Source organism: Notechis scutatus, chromosome 4 (assembly GCF_049901735.1).
Source record: "Notechis scutatus isolate UNSWTSFEM ecotype Mainland chromosome 4, rNotScu1.2, whole genome shotgun sequence".
NCBI lineage: Eukaryota > Metazoa > Chordata > Lepidosauria > Squamata > Elapidae > Notechis > Notechis scutatus.
Window position 1 is genome coordinate 162,178,063 of NC_142012.1, and position 25,383 is coordinate 162,203,445.

A 25,383-nucleotide genomic window follows, 5' to 3' on the forward strand; every position below is an offset into this window, starting at 1 on the left:
AGTCGCCAGTCGCCTATTCACCCTGGTTGCTCTTCTCTGCACTTTTTCTAGAGTCTCAACATCTTTTTTATAGTGTGGTGACTAAAACTGGATGCAGTACTCTAGGTGTGGTCTTCCTAAGGCTTCATAGAGTACTTTAGAAATTGCTTTATAAAGCAGTTTGTAATGGTAAGGGCAAATGCAGGAGGAGGAGGAGGAAATTCCCGTTAGGAGAATGAGCACATACAGGGAGACTTATTTGAGAGTAGTGTTTGAATAATACACATATAGCACACAGATAAACTGTACATTAAATGTAGGTTTTTAGTTCCAGAAAGGTTTAAAGCAAAGTCCAAAATAGGCAGTCCAAAGTCATTCACAGTTAAATCAGTCAGTGTTCATTTCAGGGATAATTCCAATATCAAAGTCCAGAATCAAAAACAGTTCAGTAACAAACTTACATCAAATCCAGTAATATCAGTCAATTAGAAGAAATGGAGGAACGGCAATACTTTCCAACAGAAGGAAACAGAGACTTACTCACACTCTCTTCTGAGACTCAGACTAATACAAACCAGGTTTCTGGCTCCATCTTATGGCCGTTTGAGAAACCACACCTAATTATGGTTTTGCATTTTCTTAAGGATATAGTTTTTAAATGTTTATCCTGGTTTATATATTTCTAACCCAAGTACCTGATAGGTGACTTATATTCCTAACAGAGGAGGAGAAGGAGGAGGAGAAACAAGGATTTAACGTGTCACTCTTGCAGTCTTGCAAACATCCTTGAAATTTCCTGGGAAATCATCAGCTATAATCTCACTTGCAGAAAACCACAGGATACCCCAGGTTTTTCTTGCAACTCAATGTGAGGTTCAAGCAATCGGAACCAGTCATGAAGGCAGGGAGTCCTTGACTTACAACTGTTCATTTAGTGACTGGCAGTGAAAGTCACCATGGCACTGGAAAAAGTGACTGATGACCGTTTTCCACATGGATGACCCCCAGGGGTGGGATTCTACCCGTTTGGACCGGTTCAAGTGAACCGTGTTCAGAGTTTTGCAGCGTTAATTCAGCGCCAGAAAAATAGACACGGATGGCTGACGCTTCATTTAACATCTTTATAAACATAGTAAGTAGATTTTTACAAACCAGTTGTAGATTTCTCCAACACGAAGCAAACTCAGACAGAAACATGTTGCAAGTTCAGAGCAGAGCTCCAGTCTTCAGCAGGCAAGCAAGAGGAGAGAAGCAGTTTCGTCTTCAATAGACAGACTCAGAGCTCAACATAGCTGCAGAGTTGCAGAGCTTAATATAGAGCCACGCCTAAGCTACTGCTAGTTTCAGTTTCCAGCCTAGGCTACAATCTAGTTTCAGTTTCCAAACTGTCTTCATTGGCTGATTTAGTTGCTACGCCTATTCATTGGCTGACCTTGTTGCCAGGCTCTATTTCAATTCATGAATATACTCTGACAAACCAGATGTTAAATTTACATCTGGTTTACCAAATCGGGAGTTGAACTGACCGGCTGGCCCTATGTACCCCACTCCCGCCCCACCCAGGAGTCTCCCCACGGCCTGTTTTGGGTGCAGGGCCTGCGCGGAGGCTCTGGGAAGGCAAAAAAAACGGCCCTCCCGGAAGTTTCGCGAGGCCACGTCCACCCAGCAACCAGGCAGAGAACCAGTTGTTGGGATTTTTTAATCCCACCCCTGGATGACCCTCACAGCATCCCCGTGGTCACGTGATCAAAGTTCAGACGGTTGGCAACTGACTCGTATTTATGACATCTGCAGGGCCCCGAGGTCATGCAATCCCCTTTTGCGAACTTCTGACCAGCAAAGTTAAGGGAGAAGAAGCCATTACTAACATAACTGCAGTGATTCCCTTAATCAATTGCGGCAAGAAAGATGGTAAAATGGGTCAAAAATTCACTTAACTGTTTCCCTGGGTGATGGAAATTTTAGGTCGTAAGCTGAGGACCGCCTGCGGAAGCTTTATCGCTAGTCACCTGTGTTGCAAGAATCTTGCCAGACTGACTGCATTTCCGCTGCAAATGGTCGGATCAGACTTCAGAAATTCTGGGGGACGCCAGCCTGTGCCACTTACTGCAGCGCAAGGATTCTAAGCTTGTTCCCCTCTTGACACCCTCCAGCCTAGCTGGAGTTTCTACCACACTCAATTGTAGCACGCAGGCAGTCCTTGACTTAAAGCCGTTAATTGAGTGCCTGTTCAAAGTTATAACGGCACTGTGATGACCTAAGGTCATCACAAAAACAGGGGAAGCCCCTTTTATTCCTTCACTTTGCTTCAAAGCTCCAGATATCCTTGACTGGAGACAAAAAAAAAAATCCCCAACAAGCAGTTATGAAAAGGAGGATATGCTGTTTAAACTAAAAATGCCTATAAATTATAAGAATAAAAACAACCCACACCATACTGAAGCAATTAAGGGAACTAGGCAAGATAAGGGCCTGAAGACGTCCACAGATATCAGAACACACACTGGGAAGGACGCCAAACTCAGAAAGGAACAACAGACTAGAGAGATTTCCATGCTTTGTTTCCAGCACTGGCCCATACGCATGTCTGTCCTTTTAACCAGTTCTCACAGCTGCAGCCCATGAAGAGGATCAAAGACCCTTTCCTCCCCCATAGACCACGCCATTCAGGTCTCTCCCTTATCCTCTCCTCCCTGCGTGCCCTAGGATGGAGAGGGGATGGGCCTGGGTCTTCCTCTGGCTGCCCAGCCGGCCTCTGCCCTTCCCCAGCCTCCTCCCCAACCTCCGGAGCCACACTTCCACTCCCTGTTGGCTGTTCCTCCTCTCCCTCGGAGTCAATCTCCAACAGGCACTGAAAAAAGTGGCTTATGCCCTGTTTTTCACTCATCTGACCATTGCGGCATTTTATCAGATTTCAGATGCATGGCAACTGACTCATATTTATGACGGTTAAGAGTGTCCCGGGGTGATGGGATCATCATTTGTGTGACCTTCTGACAAGCTAAGTCAATAGGGAAGAGGTTAAGCTATCAACCGTGTTACTAATTTCACAGCTGCAGCGATTCACTTAAAGCAGTGTGGCAAGAAAAGTCGTAAAATGGGAAGAAATTCGGTTAACAACTGTCTCACTTAGCAACAGACATTTTGGGCTCCACTGTGGTCGTACATCAAGGGCTACCTGCTTGAAATCTGCCTGCTAAGCTCAAAAGGCTAGGCCAGCTCTGTGATTGGGCTTAGTAAATCCAATGTCGAAATGACACAATAGGACTTCCCACATATGGGTTGCAAAAACCCAGCTGCTAACTAGATGGCAGCACAGAAGTAGATTTTAAAGTATAGCATTGCTGCCATCTAGTGGCCAGATACTTTTCTCAAGCGATCCAAGCTGCCTCTCACAGCTATGCAGGTAAACCCAGAGCCACAAGCTCATTGCAGTTTTCAACTCAGTTTGTCCTTAGTTGTTTAGTTATAGCAACAAAACTGTGCAAGAGAAGATCCTCATTAATCACTCAGCTTGCATCCGCTTTCCATTTTGGATCAATTAGTGCAAAGGCTGAGATTCATCAGAAGGCTCCAAGTTCTTGTTTTTATACTGCGATCAGTAAAATTTGAGTGACATTTCACTGGCTCTTCTGCATAAATTCCCAGTTTTATTTAGTTTATCCTTCAGCTCTGCTACCCCAGCATTTCTGACTGGGAATGTTAGAATAGAATAGAGTAGAGTAGTACTCTAGTAGAGTAGAGTAGAGTAGTACTCTAGTAGAGTAGAGTAGAGTAGAGTAGAGTAGAGTAGAGTAGAGTAGAGTAGAGTAGAGTAGGACAAAGAATAGAATAGACACAGAATAGACCTAGAATAGAATAGACCTAGAATAGACCTAGAATAGACCTAGAATAGACCTAGAATAGACCTAGAATAGACCTAGAATAGACCTAGAATAGAATAGACCTAGAATAGAATAGATCTAGACCTAGACTAGAATAGAATAGAATAGACAACTAGAATAGACTAGAATAGACATAGAATTCTTTATTGGCCAAGTGTGATTAGACACACAAGGAATTTGTCTCCGGTGCATAAGCTCTCAGTGTACGTTCAACAATAGTGATCGATCATTATCATAGTCATTGTACAAATGCAGTCATCATAAAACATTAGATACAACACTTAGTGATAATCACGGGTACTAAACAGGCAATCAGCATAATTCATACTAGGATACTAATTAAAAAATTTAAATTGTAAGATACAAGCAACAAAGTTATAGTCCTAAGAAGATAAGGGAAGATGAGAATAATGATGAGTAATACTACCTTTCTAGATGGTTTGACAGTGTTGAGGGAATTAGTTGCTTAGCAGAGTGATGGCATGGGGAAAAAACTGTCCTTGTGTCTAGTTGTTCTGGTGTGCAGTGCCCTATAGCGTCGTTTTGAGGGTAGGAGTTGAAACAGTTTATGTCTGGGATGTGAGGGGTCTGTAGATATTTTCACAGCCCTCTTTCTGGCTCGTGCAGTATACAGGTCTTCAACGGAAGGCAGGCTGGTTGCAATTGTTTTTTTCTGCAGTTCTAAAGCACGAAAAATGCCCGCTGCTCTCCTATTCCAGATTCAAAAGCAACCAGATGGGTTGATTTCAGCTTCATGTAGTATAGAGGCAGGCAGAACTGCTCCCATTACATGCACCAAAGATGCTTACACAGTCTAGACTCTAGGGGCTGAATCTTCCGGATGCATTAAATTGGGTAGCAGGAGAGAATTATTCATGTAGTTCTCCATCAAACAAGGGCGCTAGGCAGATTTAAAAATTAATACGCTGCTAAGTGAACCACAGCACAGATGGTTGTATAATATGTTTAGGCACACTTAGCCATGACCCTAATTTTCCACCACATAGTAAATACATCTTATCTCTGTTTGTTTAGTGACCATTCAAAGTTACAACGGCTATTCTGACCAAGGCTTCCTAGACTGTAATTATGCACACGCTTATTTTAAAAACAAAGTCTTGTTTTATAGAAAATTCTGGGAATTATTTTCATTCCCAGCCGGTAATGAATCTCAAACAGTCCCTCGAGATAAGCACCCACCTTTCCTCCCTGTGAAGTGGTGCCAATAACAGAAGTGTTCAATGAACTAGAGCAAAAACCAAGTGAAGTACACAGAGCTTCAAGAATGAATCTGAACCAAAAGGACGAGTTTGCTTCCTGAAAAGGTTTCGTCGTCTTGGCCTGACCTTTATACCTTATGGGAGGGGCAATCACCTCCCAGCCTTACTCCCGAGTCGGGAGTAACTTATGATCGTTTTTCACAGTTACACGGCTTTTGCAGCATCCCCATTGTCAGGTGATCCAAATTAAGACGCTTGGCAACTGGTTCATATTTATGACCTGTTGCCATGTGTCTTAAGGTCATGAATGAAGTGAGTTTTTTGTCCCATTTTATGACCTTTCTTGCCACAGTTGTTAAGTGAAGCACTGCAGTCGTTCAGTTAGTAACATGGTTGCTAAGTGAATCTGCGCTTCCCTGTTGACTTTGCTCACCGGAAGGTCGCAAAAGGGGACCACGTGACCCTGGGACACCGTAACCGTCATAACTATGAGTCAGTTGCCAAGTGGCTGAATTTGGATCACGTGACCCTGATAAACAGATAAACAGATAATCAGAATTGGAAGGGACCTTGTAGGTCATCTACTCCAACCCCCCGCCCAAGCAAGAGACCCTACACCATTTCTGACAGATGGCAGTCCAATCTCTTCTTGAAAGTCTCAAGTGATGGCGCTCCCACAACTTCCGAGGGCAAAAGCTGTTCCCTGGGTTGGTTGTTCTCACTGCCAGAAAGTTTCTCCTTATTTCCAGGTTGAATCTCTCCTTGTTCAGTTTCCATCCATTGTTCCTTGTCTGGCCTTTGGATGCTTTAAAAAATAGCTTGAAACTTTCCTCCTCTCTGTGGCAGCCCCTCAAATATTGGAAGACTGCTCTCCTGTCTCCCCTGGTCCTTCTCTTCCCTAGACTAGCCATGCTCAGTTCCTGTAGCCGTTCTTCGTATGCTTTGGCCTCCAGTCCCCTAATCATCCTGGTTGCCCTTCTCTGCACCTTTTCTAGAGTCTCTAGAAATGAGATGCTGCAAGTGGTTATAAGTGTGAAAACCAGTAATATGTTTTTTTTCCCCCAGTGCCATTGTAATTTCAAACGTCGCTAAATGAACTGTTGCAAGTTGAGGACTACCTGCAGATGGTTCTGGAAAACGGCTTCAGTTCTTTCCTTTCTTTTTTGGGGGTTGGATGCTGCTGCTTTTTGCAACGTAACTAACTGGGTTATTTTAACCCTTTGCAAGACCAGGTTTGTTTTGGGTTAATATTGACCCCGTGAGAGTTAATTTAATTTGCGGACACCTTCTGTTGTTCCCGCAACCCCCTAGCTGTGACTCATTTAAGTGTGTTGTGGGAATGGAACGGAAACTGGTCTCCCTTATTCCAGACAGACAAGTTGGAAAAAAGCTTAGCTACAAAATACATCATCTGTGAATTATAACGCGCATTATGCCAATATTAACGGCCCAGAAGTGTCTTATCTTGGCAACAACCAGTCCTAGTAACTCTATTATAGAGTTTTACAGAAATAATTTACAGCAGTAATAAGGGCTTTCTGTGCAGACACTGTAAAGTCGACTGTTGTACAATTTCACAGCCAAGTCTTCCTCTTGGCCGCCGTCTCTCTCACTGGCACAATCCAGAGCCCAACCCCAGATGCTTCAAATTGGTCTCTTTGGAGAATGAGCAATTTTCCAAGCAACCGAAAAAGGTTTTCTGTGTTCACACAGCTTAGCAACCAATTATCTCAAAAACAATGAGAGGGATCTTGGTGTCCTAGTGGACAATCACTTAAAACGTGAGTCAGCAGTGTGTGGTGGCAGCCCAAAAGTGAATACAATCCTTGCAGCTGTATAAACAAAGGCATAGAACCGTGATGGCGAATCTATGGCACACATGCCACAGGTGGCACGCAGAGCCAGTTGTTGCCGGCACGCGAGCTGCAGGCAAACTTACCTCACTGGGCATGTGCGTGCCTCACAGCCGGTTTAAGGCCTTTTTCGACCTCCCAAAGGCTCGAGGAAGGCTTCTGCAGGCTTTGCAGGCTGAAAACTAGCCCCGTTTTGTCACTTCCTGTTTTTCCGAAAATACCGGAAGTGACAAAACGGAGCTAGTTTTCAGCCTGCAAAGCCTGCAGAAGTCATCCTGAAGCCTCTGAGAGGCTGAAAAAGGCCTCACACTGGCCAAAAATCAGGTGTGAGGCGCAGTGCAGGTAAAGGGGTGGTGGAGTGGTGGGAGGTGGGGTGGGGTGTAGGGATTGCACGTGCATGCGTTGGGGGCATGGGGGCACATTGCTTTATGGGTGCTGGCGTGTGAGCACAAGCATGCAAGCGCATGCACAATTTTTGGCACAGGAGCCCAAAAAGGTTAGCCATCACTGGCATATAATCAAAATCACACGAAGTGTTAGTAATACGCCACACAGATACAACACCCTCATCACAGATCTGGCAACTGTGAACAACCTGCAGGGCATTGCACTTTCACATATTATAATTTCAAAAAAGTGAGGGGAACGTATGGATTTCCCCCCCCCCCTTTTTTTTGTATATGCAACTTACTTCTCCGTCTTTTGTTAGAGTTATTTATACATCTGAATTTGTATATAGTTCCTAATATACATCGTACCGAAATAAGCTGAAGGCAGATAATAAGATGCCTTTCACGAGAACGAACTTCTAAGGCAGGGGTGTCAAACTCGCGGCCCGTGGGCCTGATGCATCATGTGCTGGTCCTGCCCCCACCCGGTTTAGCGAAAGGGGGAAAAGTCATGTGAAGCCACCATGACGACGTGTGTTTGACATCCCTGCGCTAAGGCCATCAACTAGTCGTCTTCTGAATTCATCCAGATCAGATCTGGTAGCCTCTGTCTTTTTGCCTGAAGCACGGATCCTCTTTTTAAATGACAACTTGAGAACCACCAGTTAAAAATGGGCCAGCAGTGTGCAGCAGCAGCAGCCAAAAAAGCCGATGCAATCCTAAATTACTTAACAGAGGGATTCAATCAAGATCACATGAGGTACTAATACCACTCTATCAAGCCTCAGTAAGACCACACCAGAGGTGGCATTCAGCAGGTTGTGACCAGTTCTGGAGAACCGGTAGCGGAAATTTTGAGTAGTTCAGAGAACCGGCAAATGCCACCTCTGACTGACCCCTTCCCAGAGAGAAGGGAAGGGTCAAGCTATTTCCAAAACACCTGAAGGCCAGACAAGGAATAATGGATGGAAAGTGAACAAGGAGAGATTCAACCTGGAAATAATGAGAGATTTTCTGACAGAGAGAACAATCCACCCATGGAACAGAAGTTGCCTTTGGAAATTGTGGGAGCTTCATCCCTGGAGGCTTTCAAGAAGAGATTGGACTCCCGGGAGAAGGCGGAGCTTCGTTTGGCGATACAGCTGTAATCTCGGGGCTCCGAGATCACAGCTGATATTTTCGCCCCGGTCGGTCCTAACGGACCTAAACCGTCCCGTAGAGACGGTGACCGTGTAGGGCAGGGGTCCCCAACCGCCGGTCCGCGGACCGGTACCGGGCGTGAACAAGCCTTACCGGGCCGCTGGTTGCTGGCGCCGCCATCTTTTTGGTAAAAAAGCAATTTTTCGTCAAAAAGATGGCGGCGCCAGCGCTTGGTGAGCTTTTCCGGGTAGAAAGCCATTTCTACCCGAAAAAGCTCACCAAGCGCTGGCGCCATTTTTTGACGAAGATCACTCGGTGACGTCACCGGAAGTGATTTTCGTCAAAAAGATGGCGGCGCCCAGCTGGCGCCGGAACCGGGCGCGGCGCCAGCTGACGCCAGAACCGGGCCGCGGCGTCGAAAAGGTTGGGGATCCCTGGTGTAGGGCACATTTCCTGGATCCCAGGGACATCGCAAAGTCCCTGGTTCGATCCGGAAGAAGTCCTATTGCTGGCGGCGGAGAGGCAGCCTCCATAGCTGCTGAAGTTGGGACAGCTCCGGTAAGGAAGAGCTGAGAGTGAAAGTATGTCGGCTGGGTGAGAAACTTTTTTTTTGCTAATTAGCTGAGTTTTGAAAGGACACTCTGAATATAAGAAGAAATCTGTGAGATTTTTCTTTGACAAAACTGTATGAGCGGCGTTTTTAAAGGGATGTCAAATTGAGGCTTGGATTTTTTTTTCTATTTCTTACTTTTTTTTTTTTTGGAACTTCAGCGACTTTGCAGTTAACCGGACTGAATTTTCTCTTATATATATTTGCTCCTTTTTGATTTTTTAATTTTTTTTTTTTAGGATAGAGGCTCCCTTTGGCTATTGTTCTTTTTAATTTTTATATATATAGATATATGTTAATACTTTTTCTTTTTGCTTAATTTAAAAAATGTTTTTCTGGCTGGTGGGGGGGGAAGTGGATTAAGAAACTCTGTAACACTGCCAACTAGAGGATTGAAAGTATTTTATTTGAATTGGAGAAGAACTCTGAAAAGACTACTTCTCAAGGACATTTCAATTTGATAAGATAGAGGGAGAGCGTAGCAAAATATTATTACAGGTGCTCTCCTGGACCCTTATCAACATTTCAACACTTGAGGCTTGGCCTTGAAGCTTGTCGAGAAGAGAGTCATAATAAGAGCCTTGGACAAATAAATAGAGTGCAGTGTGTTTTTTTTAAATCCTTTTTCAGTCGTGTACCCCTACTCACCAGCCTCTCTTGTAAACCTTAATTTTAGTAATATTCTTATTTTTGCTTTTTATTTTAAAGGGAAAGCCTCAGAATTTTTTCTTTATTTTTCTTTTCTTCTCCTTTTTTTTACTGGGATTCTTTCTGTTTTTTCATTTATATTTTTGGACCACTCTGCCTTTTCTTTTTTATTATTGAGACTTCCCAATTGGATTAAAGATTATTATTATTTTTGGGTTTGGTTTTTTTTTTTTTCTTCTTTCTATTTTTCATTTTTTACTTTGGACTACTTCATAATTGGATTAGGGTCTAGAAGAACCTGAAGATTTTCTTCTTCTTTTTCTCCTTTTTTTTTGTTATTGGGCTTTTTTATTATTGGATTCTTCCATTTTGGATTATAATTGGCTATTCTACCAGTTGGATTAAAAGCTAAAAAGAATTTGAAGGTCTTGAAGCATCAAAATGAGCAGAAAACCCATATCTTCTGGCGTTTCTACTTCTACCTCTGCCTCCCCACCAGCTGGACAACGCTTGATTCAGACAATGTTGAAGCAAGATAAAGAACAAGAAAAAGTGACTTTACAGATGATTATGCAAGGAATCCAAGATCTCAAGATAAAATCAGACGCCATTGAACAAAGAATAGAGAATATTGAACAAAGAACAGGGAAGACTGATGAAAAAATTGAAAATATTCAACAAATGATGGCGAAGTATGATGAGAGATTCCAAAAATTGAGGAAGAAGGTGAACAAAGAGAGGAGAAGATTGGAAATATTGACAGCAGATTAACAGTGGTTGAACAAGATAAAAGTGGGATGTTGAGGTGGGAGATGGAGAGGTCAGAATTCTATCTCAGATTTCAAAATATAGAAGAAGAAAAGGGACAAAACTTGGCTGCGATAATGATAGAAATTTTGGCGGATGCGTTGGAAATTACAGAGGAAAAGATGATGGATGGAATAGATGAGGTATACCGAGTTTTTACAAGATATGCGATGAGAAATAAATTACCAAGGGAAGTCCATATTAGATTTATCAAAAAATCCATCAAAACACAAATACTACAAGTTGTAAGAGAAGATATTGAAATACAAAGGCAAAGAGATTGTGGTTTTAAAACAAATACCCAGAAGAGTGAGAGAGATGAGAAGAGAATATCGATTCCTGACCAAAATGTTATTGAATAAGGAAGTGAATTATAGATGGCTGATTCCAGAAGGATTAATGTTTACGTGGCAAGAACAGAGACATAGAATTGATTCAATTGAGAAAGCAAAACTTTTCCACGCAGAATTTTTTGGAAGGAGAGAAGCAGAGGCAGAGAAAGAGGTCTCATTAATTGAGTTTCAAGAGGAACAACTGGAGATTGAAGAAGAGGAAGGTGCAGTAGGTGGACAGGTGGATAGTAAAGAACAGCGTGAAGTGAGATCCACGAGAGCTGTTAGACCTAAATATAAAGCATAATCATGGAAGAAAAAATATTGATTACAATGAATATAAATGGACTTAATTCAGCTGTTAAAAGAAGGAAAACTTTTTATAAATTAGAGAAATTAAAATTTGATATAATTTGTTTACAAGAAGTACATATCAAAAAACAACATGAACAATTGTTAGTACAACCAAAATTAGGGAAAATATTTACTTCTTTGACTCAATGTAAGAAAAGAGGAGTGGTTCTATACATCAAAGAGGTCATCCCAGCAAAATTGATTTATACGGATGAAGACGGAAGAGATGGTGGAAATAATGGACAATAATATAAAAATACTCTTGATTGCAATTTATGCTCCGAATGATAAACAAGAAGAATTTTATAAAAAATTACACATGAAAATAACTGGACTGGACTATGTTAATATCATTATGATGGGAGACTTTAATGGAATTGTGGACAATAAACTGGATTATATAGCAACAACAACAAAGCAAAATAGAAAGACTCTCCCTAAATCTTTTTTTAAAATGACAGATGAATTAATCTTAAAAGATATTTGGAGAGAAAGAAATGTTAAAGCTAAACAATATACTTTTTATTCAAATAGACATTTATCATGGTCCACATTGGATATGATTTGGATCTCATCAGAATTAATATCTAATATTCAAGAAACAAATATTGAAACAAGTACTTGGGCAGATCATAGTCCAATGACAATTAAATGGAAGGGACAAAAAAAAAAAGATCGAGGTGGACGTTAAACAATACTATTTTAAAGGAAAAAGATTTTACACTTCCGGCAGAATTTTATAAAACATTTCAAGAATCATTGAGCATTCCATTGCTTGAAGTAATGAATGAAGCTATGTCAAAGAAGATGATACCTAAAACATGGTCAGAGGCTTATATTACACTTATTCCAAAAGAAGAGGCTGATCCACTTCAAATTAAGAACTATAGACCTATTTCTCTATTAAATGCAGACTATAAAATTTTTGCTTCAATTTTAGCAGAAAGACTTTAAAATACTTAAATAATTTCATCCACCCAGATCAAAATGGATTTCTGCCAAAGAGACAAATTAGAGATAATATGAGAGTAATCTTGGATACTTTGGAATATTATGAGGCACATCCTGAAAAGCAAATGGCTTTGATATTTCTAGATGCTCAAAAGGCATTTGACAACGTGAACTGGAGATTTATGTTATTACTATTGGAACAGATGGGTTTTGCCAGAAAATTTGTCCAAGCAATAGAAGCCATATACAATAAACAGACAGCAAAGGTAATGATGGAGGGAGAACTTACAGATTTTATTAATATAAGAAAAGGCACAAGACAAGGATGTCCCCTATCTCCTTTGCTATTTGTATTGACTTTGGAAGTGTTGAATAGAAATATTAGAGATGATAAAAGCATAAAAGGAATGAAAATTAAAAGGAAGAATTTAAACTGCAAGCTTTTGCTGACGACTTAGTCTTTATTTTGGAAGATCCGTTAGAAACAGCTCCAAAGTTATTGGAAAAGATAGAGATATATGGTGAGGTGGCTGGTTTGAAAATAAATAAAGACAAAACAAAGATTTTGACAAAGAACATGTTACTGAGACAAAGAGAAGAACTGGCAGACCTGTTGAAAATCCAAGTTACGAATAAGGTTAAGTATCTGGGGATACATTTGACAGCAAGATGTAGCACATTAAAAGAGAATAATTATATTAAACTTAAACAACAGATAGCTATAGACTTGAAGAAATGGGAAAACTTGCAATTGTCATTAATAGGGAGAATTTCAACAATTAAGATGAATATTCTACCCAGAATTCTATTCTCTTTCAAACAATACCAATTAGGCTCGGAAAAGACTATTTTGATGATTTAAATAAAATTATGTTGAAGTATATATGGCAAGGTAAGAAAGCGAGAATAAAGCTAAAGCTTTTGCAAGATGCTAGAATTAGAGGAGGTTTTGGCCTGCCCAATTGGGAATTGTACTATCAAGCTGCAAGTTTGATGTGGGTTAAGGAATGGATAACATTAAGAAAGACTAGATTGTTGACATTAGAAGGTCATGACTTGCTGTTGGGTTGGCATGCTTTTTTATGGTATAAGGGAACTAAAACACAGGGTTATTTTAGAAGACATTATATACGGGAGTCTTTGTGGTTAAACTGGGAGAAGATAAAAAGACAATGTTATTTGAAAATTCCAGTTTGGTTATCGACTATTGAAGCATTTTCCTATCCTATAATTTATAAGAAGGAACAAACAGTTAGATATGGGGAACTATTGGATGAAAAGGGTGAACTTAAATCGATACAAAATTTAGAGGAACAAGGTATAAAGATGAATTGGTTTTCATATGCGCAAATACATTCAAGGTATGATGAAGATTCTAAAACAGAGGGATTCTATGATAAACAGACTGATCTAGATAAGATCTTGATGGGTACTGATGAGAAGGTGATTAAAAAATTATATGGTTATTTACTGGGAATTAAATTAGAAGAAGAACAAGTTAAAGAAACTATGATTGTTTGGGGGAAGAATTTTGGATATGGGATTGATTTAGAGAAATGGCAAAATTGTGGTCTCAAAATTATAAAATGACAATGTCAACAGCATATAAGGAAAATTTGTATAAGATGTTTTACAGGTGGCACTTTCCCCGACAAGAATAGCAAGAATGTTCAAGAACAAATCTGAAAAATGCTGGAAATGTCATCAGATACCTGGCTCATATTACCATATGTGGTGGACTTGTGAGGACACTAAAAATATTGGACTAAAATTCGCATGTGGTTGGAAAAAATGACAAAGAAACGTATAGATTTGAAAACGGAGTTCTTTTTATTGGGAATCTTACCAGATACATATAGTAAAGATTTGAAATATCTGATTGTAAATGTGTTAACAGCGGCTAGGATTGTATTTGCTAAAAACTGGAAGAATGAGAAAATACCATCACAGGAAGAAATTATTAAGAAAATATTGGAATGTGCTGAGATGAGTAGATTGACATTTGAAATTAGAGAGCAAGAGGATAAACAATTTTATGAAATTTGGGATCTTTTTATCAGTGGCTAGATGACAAAATACGATAATAGAATATTTAGAAAGTTAGATAGCAAGGAATACTTTTATTTTTTCTTTTGCCTATGTTATTTGACATTATATCTATAAAGTGTTTTTAGGATAGATTTGGTATGATTATATGATTTGTTATAGAATAAACTGTTTAAAGTATTGTTATCTCATAAAGCATGAATGATTAAAAGTATAGTCAAATGATTTATTAATAGCGATATTAGGATATATAAGTTTGGATTGACAATATGAGTTGTTATGTAATATAACTGTAATTGAGACTACGAAATGAATGCACAAAACTGATGAACCAACCGACACACTGTACATACATAAGAGAGTTGATGTTTTAATGTTTTGTTTGTCTTGTTTGTTTGTAGAAAATCAATAAAATTGTTTTCAAAAAAAGAAGAAGAAGAGATTGGACTCCCATCTGTCAGAAATGGTGTAGGGTCTCCCGCTTCGGTAAGGGGTTGGACTAGATGACCTGCAAAGTCCCTTCCAACTGTGTTATCCTGTTATTTTGACTTATTCTGTTCCAAATCAAATAATAGCTTCCTTCACTTACCATATTAAAACCACTAGAGAGCAGCAAAGCATCAGTAAATGCCAAAATTGGCTTCAGCGGACGGGAGAGTGAAAGATAACTTAAATTATTATTCATTTTGTTGCAGTACTGTATTTAGCATTCCCATATTTTAACTGCCCTTCTGGTGCCTTTACTAGTTGCCCGGGGCCCATAAACCTGGCATGAAAGATCTGTGGCTATGACTCTAGTATCTTTCTCCTTCAGATTTAACAGATCTAAGTTCGATCTTGTTATTATCTCAGTCTTAGGTTATCGCCTGGAACTAAAGAGGAATTTCCTGACAGAACAATTAACCAGCGGAAGAACTTGCCTCCTGTAGTGGTAGATGCTCCATCCCTGGAGGTTTTCAGGAAAAGAATGTCCAGAATGTATAGGTTCTCCTGTTTGAGCAAGGAGGTGGTCTAGAACATGGTCACCAACCAGTGGTCCGTGGACCATGGGTGGTCCACGAGAAAAATTTTGGTGGTCCACAGAAAAGTTATTTGCATTTTTTATACTGCGCTAAATACTATTTAGGGATGCAGTGGCTCAGTGGCTAAGATGCTGAGCTTGTCGATCAGAAAGGTCGGCAGTTCGATGGTTCGAATCCCTAGCGCCGCTTAACGAAGTGAGCTCCCGTTGCTTGTCTCAGCTTCTGCCAACCTAGCAGTTCGAAAGCATGTTAAAAAACGCAAGTAGAAAAATAGGGATCCCTTTGATGGGAAGGGAACAGCATTCCGTGCGCCTTCAAAGGCGTTTCGTCATGCCGGCCACATGACCACGGAGACGTCTTCGAACAGCGCTGGCTCTTCGGCTTTGTAACGGAGATGAGCACCACCCCCTAGAGCTGGAAATGACTAGCACGTATGCGCGAGGGGAACCTTTACCTTTACCTAAATACTATTTAACTTTTTTAAAAAATTCATGTTAGTGGTCTGCAGGATTTAAAATTATGAATTTGGTGGTCCCTGGGGTCCGAAAGGTTGGTGACCCCTGGTCTAGAAGACCACTGAAGTTCCTTCCAAGTCTGTGATTCTATGGAAATGAACACAGGGCATTGCTGGGCCACAGGAATAGAATGGAATGGAATGGAATTCTTTATTGGGCAAATGTAATTGGACACACAAGGAATTTGTCTTCAGTGCATAAGCTCTCAATGTACATAAATATATAAGTGATACATCATGATCCTAGTCATCATAATACATTCATCGAGAATCATAAAATGCAACATTTAGTGATGGTGATAGGATACTAAATAAGCAATCAACATAAATCATCCCAGGAAACTAAATAAATCGTAAAGATACAAGCAACAAGTACCATCACAGATCACCCATCATCCCAAATTTAAAAAGAGAAAGGTTGCTTCTCAGTCGAAGCTTTCTGAAGGCAGGACAAGAAGCAATGGATGGAAATGGAGGGAAACTACTCAAGGACAGAACTAACCTAGAACTAAGGAGAAATTTCCTGACAGTTGGAACAATTAACTAATGGAACGGTTTGCCTCCAAAAGTTGTGGATACTTCATCATTGGAGGGTTTTAAGAAGAGATTGGACAGCCATTTGCCTGAAATGGCTCCTGCTAGGGCAGGGGGTTGGACTAGAAGACCTCCAAGATCCCTTCCAACTCTGTTATTTTGTTATTTTATATTATCCTGTTTCAACTCAATAATAACTCCCTTCACTTACCATATTCAAACCACTAGAAGTGATTCTGTTATTCAGCTCTGGATTTTACAAGATTCAGGAATCCCACTTTGTACTTTGTGGGAAAGTTAAAATCTTTTATAATATTTCCAGAAATGTTGAAACCGGAACAAAAAGAGTTTTACTTTTGTTTTTTTAAGAGAAAGAAAAATTGTGGGAAAAAATGATTATTATTTTTTAAGCATTCCTTATCCCTCTCAAATGTTTGTAGCCTTTTTGTGCCACAACTTGTGTGTATGATGCATAACGCTGTTCGCCAAACCATCATGATATCTGCTGCATTAAATTGAGAAGTAGAGAAAGCTAATTTTCCAAATAAAATATTAAATGAGTAAGAACGGGAATTTGCAATAGCTCATGACAATGCTGTGGCTAAAATAGAATTTGATATTCTAATCTTAGGGGTCTTAAACATCTTGGGTTTATTTTACTTTATTTTAGTAGTTTGTTTTAGTAGGTTAGTAGTGTAGTTTTATTTTGGTGTAGTTCGTTGCATAGTCAGCCAGATGTTCAGATTGGATTCAAAAATTTTGTTCGCCTATCAAGTCCTTCCCAAAGACATGGGATAGGCAGATGTTGGTTGCTCTTCTCTGCTCTCTTGTCTCAACTTATTTATATCCTGGTGACCAAAACTGGGTGCAATTTTTAATCTTACCAATTAATTTTGTTATCTTCTCCTGTTCTTATTTGATTTCATTATTTATTTATTGCTTCACTTTTATATTTGCACAAGGAGTTGCTTTATGAACCAGCCTAGAGATTGAACTGCCACCACTGTCCAAGCCATGGGACAGGTTGGCTCTGATTAGCACCCAGAGAACTGGCACCTTAGGAGCTTTAGCTAACCTGGGTCAGTATCTGGTGTGAAGAGAGTTTATCAGTAATAATGAAGTTTCTAACTCCCTGCAAACAAAGATAGGAGGAAACCAAGATAGGGGGATTGGGTTCCTGCACATGGCTATTCAGAACTTGTACTTTGCTTATCTGCTATTTTGAAGATTTGTGTAAAACAAAGCCCATGACCTACTGTCCTTTTTATTTCATAACTGTCCTCTAACCTATTTAATCTCTCTTTCCTATCCCCTCCGGAGCTCTTTTGTCGGCCTGCCAACAGATTGGAAGACTCTAGCTGTTGAATGTAATATAAGTAATCCTTAACTTACAAAGTGTTCGTTTGCTGGCCGTTTGAAGTTACAACATCACTGAAAAAAAGTGACTTATGACCACGCTTACACCGTTGCAGCATCCCCGTACTCACATGATCGAAATTCAGACTCTTGGCCACTGACTCATATTTATGATAGTTGCAGTGTCCTGGGGATCAAATGATCCCCTTTTGTGACCTTCTGACAAGCAAAGTCGATGGGGGAAGCCAAATTCACTTAACAACCGTGTTACTAGCTTAACAACGGCAACGATTCACTTAGCAACTGTAGCAGAAAGGTCACAAAATAGGGCAAAACTCACTTAACTGTCTCCTTTAGAAAGGGAAATTCAGTTGTGGCCGTAGGTTGAGGATTACATGTATTCTGCCCTCCAGAAATGTTTATGCCATGCTAAATGGGTTTGGTTTTCAGGTGCCACAATTAACCCTGAGTTTTAGAGATCCATATTGGGCAGTAAAGGGATCCTACCAGTTCCACTACTGGTTTGGTGATCGCACGCGCGCACACCTAACGCACATGGGCAGCTCTCCTCACCCCAGCTGAGACCTGCAGGGCCAATCAGCTGAGAGAAAAGCTCAGGGGTGGGCAGGAGGGCCAATCCTGCGCTTTTCTCTTCTTTCTCCTCTGAGCTGATTGGATTCTTTTCCTCCTCTCAGCTGATCGTGGAAGGCTTTTTTTTTTTTTTTTACAACCGGTTCGGTTGAACCGGTCCAAACCGGTAGCATGCCATCATTAATATTGGGGGGAAAATGAGCTCCACTTTTCAGGCAGTTTTGGTGTTACTTGGATTTTGGCTTCCCTGCCTAAAGGGGCTGGTTGCTGACCTAGGGATAAATCGCCCTTATTCAAATCACCTCAGCGCTTTTTAAGTAGCACGGTAAATGTGCACTGCCAATCTCGCGCGATGGATGTGCCGTTTTGGGTTTCTGTCAAGGAGAGATTGTGAAACGGCCTTTGGTTCCTATCAGGGAACTGACTGAGGACACCAGATTCAAAGCTGAATGTGGGCAAAATGATAAGTTTGCAACCCAGGTTGAGTTTTTAGACCAGGGTGGGCAACTGGGGTCCCTTTTATGACCTGTGGACTTCAACTCCCAGAATTCCTGAGCCAGCCATGTTGGTTCAGGAATTCTGGGAGTTGAAGTCTACAGGTCTTAAAAAGGCCACAGTTGCTCAGCTCTGCTTTAGGTCCTTGGATAGCCGGTTTCTGCGATTGCTTTAAACTAGGGCTTTCCAAACTCGGCCATTTTAAGATTTTTATTTATTTATTTATTTTATTTATTTGATTTGCCAATTGTTTACAAGATAATAAGTATAAGTGTATACATAGTTGTGAATACATGAAATGGGTACATATAAGAAAAATAAAAGAAGAATAAGAGAAACAATAGGACAGGGACGGTAGGCACGTTGGTGCGCTTATGCACGCCCCCTACAGACCTCTTAGGAAAGGGGTGAGGTCAATAGTAGACAGTCTAAGGTTAAAGTTTTTGGGGTTTGGGAAGAAACTACAGAGTCGGGTAGAGTATTCCAGACATTGACCACTCTATTGCTGAAGTCGTATTTCCTGCAATCAAGTTTGGTGCGGTTAACTTTGAGTTTGTATCTATTGTGTGCTCTTGTGTTGTTATGGTTGAAGCTGAAGTATTCATTGACAGGTAGGACATTGCAATGTATGATTTTATATACCATGCTTAAATCAGACCGAAGACGGCGTAATTCAAGGTTTTCTAGTTCTAGAATTTCAAGTCTGGTGGCATAAGGTATTCTACAACGAGTAGAGGAGTGGAGAACTCTTCTTGTGAAATATTTCTGGACTTTCTCAATTGTGCTAATATCAGATATGTAATGTGGGTTCCAGACTGATGAACTGTATTCGAGTATTGGTCTAGCAAATGTTTTGTATGCTCTGGTTAGTAGTGTGATATTACCAGAGAAAAAGCTACGTAGGATTAGGTTAACAACTCTTAATGCCTTTTTGGCTATGTAGTTGCAGTGGGCTCTAGCACTTAGATCATTAGAGGTGAGTATTCCAAGGTCCTTTACAGAGCTTGGGTCATCAACAAGATCTTGACTATTCAGCTTGTATTTTATTTTCTGATTTTTTTTTGCCAATATGTAAGACAGAGCATTTATTTGTTGAGATTTGAAGTTGCCATTTGTTTGACCATTCTGATACATAGTCAAGATCTTTTTGTAGGGTAGCAGTATTGTCTGTGGTATTGAACAGCTTTACATCTTGTGGACTTCAACTCCCAGAATTCCCCCACCAGCCGTTTTGGGAGTCAAAGTTCTCACGTCTTAAAATGGCCATGTTTGAAGATCCCTGCCTTAAATCAAGATTCTCCTACTTTCCAGTTTATGGTGAACTACAGCTTCTAGCATACTCACCAAGTATCACCAAGGATGAGGTATACTGGTAGTGGATTGGAAGGTCGATATTTTCCATCTCTGTGTTAAGACCTTTATGGCACAAGGGCGTTGAAGCTGTCCATAGTCCTTAGGCGTGGAAAATGCAATATTCCCTTGGCACAGGAGTGTGAGGACAAAGGTATTTGGGAGAAGCAACAGGAAGATTAAAAGTACAGGCTTCACTTCTGTACCTTTAACACAGAAATGAGTCAAGCTATATGGGGATTATGCAAACAGATACCAGAATCTGATTGCCATATGTGGTGGACCTGTCCAACAGCAAAAAAAAAAAATATTGGTTAAAGATAAAAACGTGATTAGAAGCAATGACAGCACAACAAATAGATCTAAAACCAGAACTGTTCTTATTAGGTATACTGCCGGGGAAATACAATAAAAGAATTACATACTTAATATTACATGTACTAACAGCAGCTAGAATCACATATGCACAAAACTGGAAAAACGAAAGTGTAACTACAGGTGAAAAGATATTTAAAAAAATATTAGAATGTGCCGAAATGGATAGGTTAATGATGGAAATTAAGGATAAAGAGGAAACAGAGTATTATTTAACATGGGATCTACTGTACAAATGGTTAGAAAATAGAATCAGAGATTAGTAACTCTATAATGGAAAAAGATTGACAAAATAGAAGTAAATACATACATACATACATATATATATATATATATATATATATATATATATATATATATATATATATATATATATATATATATATATATATATGGAAGTAAATACATACATATAGATATATATATATATATTATATATATATAATATATATATATATACGCTATAAGTAATATTACTAATAGATTGTACTTGACCAGATGATAGTCTATAGAGTGACTAGAGGTGAAGACTATATGATATAAATATGAGAATGGTTATAATTGTAATGTAAAATAATATGTATATTCAAAAGAAATTACATTGTAGAATTATGAGAAAAATGGTTACAATCAGGGTGTATAAAACTGTGTATACTCAAATGAGATTTGATACAACAGTACACTGTCATTGCAGAAATGGAAACATGATGTATAATAAATGAAAATGTATAATAAAAACAATTTAAAAAAAGAAATGAGGCAAGCTAGGGGTGTCCTGAGAAATTGCAGGAGATGCTTTCTTAGAATTGAAGATCTCAACAATGAAGGGAAAAAAACCCAAGCTTTCACAATTTGGAAGGGTTGCCCACCATAGCAACAACTATGTTATACAGTTGTTATACAACAACTGTGGCAAGTCCTTTGCACTGCTTATTCCTTTCCCTTTTAGTAATAAACTGACTACGGGCCACAGAGTTTATGGATTGTCATTTTAGTATAGTTAGCCCATGTATAATTGACAGATTATCATATATTTTATCTGTTATTTATTATTTTATTCTAGAATTTTTAATTCTATATTTATTGAGTGTTTTTATTTGTTCTGGTCTCTGGCTGTAATAAAATTCAAATTCAAATTTGGAAGGGTTCACAAAATACACCGATGCCATGGGCTAGCTTTACCCAGGAACCTAGGCCAACATTGCTAATGTAGGAAGAAAATTCCAGTCTGGTTCCAACCCTGGATAAAAAAGATAAAATAGAGACTGGCTGATTGGAAAGGAGGACTCTGTTTATTTGGATGCCAGAAACTTCAGTGATCACAGCAAAGTTTCTGGGATGGCTGACAAAATGGCTGAGTGAGCAAATGGATCTTTATAGGTTTCTGGGGTTTTGTGTTTGGGATGCTCCAGGGGGTTGTGCAATGTAGTGAGCCTTGCGTCTTTTGCTATTCTAACGGTGGTGGGTAAATCCTATTATGTCCTAAAGGTCATGTCCTGTACTTAGAATTTGAGTGGGGGGAATATAGATTTTAATCCCATCAGCTCCAGCCTTCTGTGGGAGCTGTGGCTGAAGGTGTTTTGTTTATGAATAGATTGGTCTTTCTTAATATGTACAAAATATCCATCTCTAAAGAATTGAGGCTTCTGCTTGAAGCTATTAAGAAAGACTGAGGCTGCTTCCTGCCTTTAAGAATATGTTTCTCCATTTCTCCTTTGGGGAAATATTCTATCCTACCCCTTTTTAATATTAAGAATTTTAATCTGGGGAGGGGGCTTCCTACACTAAGAAATAAATAAATAATGAGCACAGCTAATTCATGTTCCAAAGGTGCTTTTTCAAAAGGCAACTGGACTTTCTTTGTTTTTCCTTGTAGACATTTTGCTTCTCGTCCAAGAATAGAATAGAATATAGAATAGAATAAAATTTTATTGTCACTTTAAATGTACGCTAATCAGCATACATTAAAATGAAATTTCATTGCATTCTGTTCTCAAAGGATAACCATTATGCATATACCCACATCCACACACATATCTGACACAGAGAAACATCACAGTCTAGTTTGAATGTTTACATATACATGGCGAAAAAAAGAGAATCCTGCGAATTTACAAGACGGATGGCAGGAGGAACAAAGCTGTTACAGAATCTAGTCATCCTGCTACAAATACTTCGAAACCACCTCCCAGAGGGGAGCAACAGAAACTGAAGAAGCTTCTTGGATGAGAAGCAAAATGTCATCAAGGAAAAACCAAGAAAGTCCAGCTGCCTTTTGAAAAAAGCACCTTAGGGACAGCCGTGACCTGGATGACTGAGAAGACAAGAGGAAAACCTACGCACCAATTCAACCCACGCTTTCTACAATTTTGTAAGCAACAAACCAAAAGACTCAAGGTCCATCCCACCCCTGAAAGGACCTAATGGTAAAGACTCCAACGACGACACCACTAAAGCCAACCTCTTTAACACATTATTTGGCCCAGTATTTGTAAACAGCAATGGATCATGCCCAGTATTTCCTAGTCGAACCACTGACAACTACAATGATCTAATACATATTGATTTTACAGAAGACAATGTTGAAAAAGCACTACGCAATCTAAAACTGTCTCTATCTATTGGACTGGACGGAATGTGTACCTACTTATTAAAAAAGCTATCCACTGCCATAGCCGAACCTCTAAGCATAATCTTTGAAAAATCTTTCAGGACCAGCTCCTTGCCAAACCTATTGTCACTGGCCACGGTCATCCCCATCTTCAAAAAGAGAGACCCCAGCCTAGTTGAAAATTACAGACCAATCTCTTTATGCTGCGTCACCTGTAAAGTCATGGAATCAATTATTAACCAATCCATTATCCTCCACTTAGAGACAAACAACCTACTCTCTAAAAAACAATTTGGTTTCAGAAAAAAACTATCCTATAATCTGCAACTCATACACTGCAAAAACATATGGACTACACAACTCAATCAGGGCAAAGCAATAGACTCAATTTACATAGACTTCTGTAAAGCCTTTGATTCAGTGGTACATGACAAACTACTCCTAAAACTAAAATCTTATGGTATCTCTGGACACCTGCATAACTGGATAGAGGTATTCCTGTCAAACAGGCAACAAATGGTCAAAATTGGGATCATCCTATCAAATTCTGTACCTGTCAACAGTGGTGTCCCCCAAGGCAGTGTTCTAGGACCAACTCTCTTCATACTCTACATAAATGACCTCTGTGATCATATCAAGAGCAACTGCGTTCTCTTTGCTGATGATGTAAAGCTATTCAACACCACCGACAATGCTGCTACCCTTCAAAAAGACCTTGACTATGTATCAGAATGGGCAAACAAATGGCAACTTCAAATCTCAACAAATAAATGCTTCTGTCTTACATATTGGCAAAAAAAAATAATCAGAAAATAAAATACAGGCTGAATAGTCAAGACCTTGTTGATGATCCAAACTCTGTCAAGGATCTTGGAGTACTCATCTCTAATGATCTAAGTGCTAGAACCCATTGTAACTACATAGCCAAAAAGGCATTAAGAGTTGTTAACCTAATCTTAGGCAGCTTTTTCTCTGGTAATATCACACTACTAACTAGAGCATACAAAACATTTGCTAGACCAATACTTGAAAACAGCTCATCAGTCTGGAACCCACATTACGTATCTGATATTAACACAGTTGAGAAAGTCCAGAAATATTTCACAAGAAGAGTTCTCCACTCCTCGACTCGTTGCAGAATACCTTATGCCACCAGACTTGAAATTCTAGACCTAGACAACCTAGAACTACACCGCCTTCGGTCCGATCTAAGTATAGTATATAAAATCATACATTGCAATGTCCTACCTATCAATGAATACTTCAGCTTCAACCATAACAACACAAGATCACACCAAGCTTCAACCATAACAACACAAGATACAAACTCAGGGTTAACCGCACCAAAACTTGATTGCAGGAAATACGACTTCAGCAACCTAGTGGTCAATGTCTGGAATACTCTACCTGACTCTGTGGTTTCTTCCCCAAACCCCAAAAACTTTAACCTTAGACTGTCTACTATTGACCTCACCCCTTTCCTAAGAGGTCTGTAGGGGGGGTGCATAAGCGCATCAACATGCCTACTATCCCTGTCCTACTGTTGTTTTTTTCTTATATGTATCCATTTCATGTATTCATAACTATGTTTATACTTATACCTGTTATTTTATAATTGCTTGACAAAATAAAATAAATAAAATAAAAGAAAGAAAGAATCTCATTAGGTATGACTAATTCCTTCATACTTCAGTGTCACTGAAAAGGATAAATACCACTTCCTGTTAAGGAACCAGAAATAACAATGCAACACTGGGATAGATTCAATGCTATATTTATTTAATTTAACTGTTCATTAACTTTATTTGTGAAGGCAATTCTGGGCTGTTTCCTGTACAACATTATAGAATATTTAAATAACAAGGAAGAAAATTAAGAGGCACTTGATTCAAAGGATGTATACTAGATTTCTATAACTTTTGAAAGATTCTTGAGAGTCCCTTGGACTGCAAGGAGATCAAATCGGTCAATCCTAAAGGAAATCAACTCTTTACAAGAGGAGTGTCAAACTCAAGGCCTGCGTGCTGGATCTGACTGGTTGCCAATTGCAAAAAATTCTGATCATGTGACCCTGGGGATCAGAGGTGGTATTCAGCAGATTCGGACAGTTCTGGAGAACCGGTAGCAGAAATTTTGAGTAGTTCGGAATGCCACCTCTGACTGGCCCCACTCCCATCTATTCTCTACCTCCCAAGTCCCAGCTGATCGTCTGGGTCTTCTTTGGTTGCCCTGCACAGGAGAATGGAGCTGGAAAGCAGGTTAGTGGGGTGGGGAAGGATTGGGGATTTTGCAGTATCCTTCCCCTGCCACACCCACCAAGCC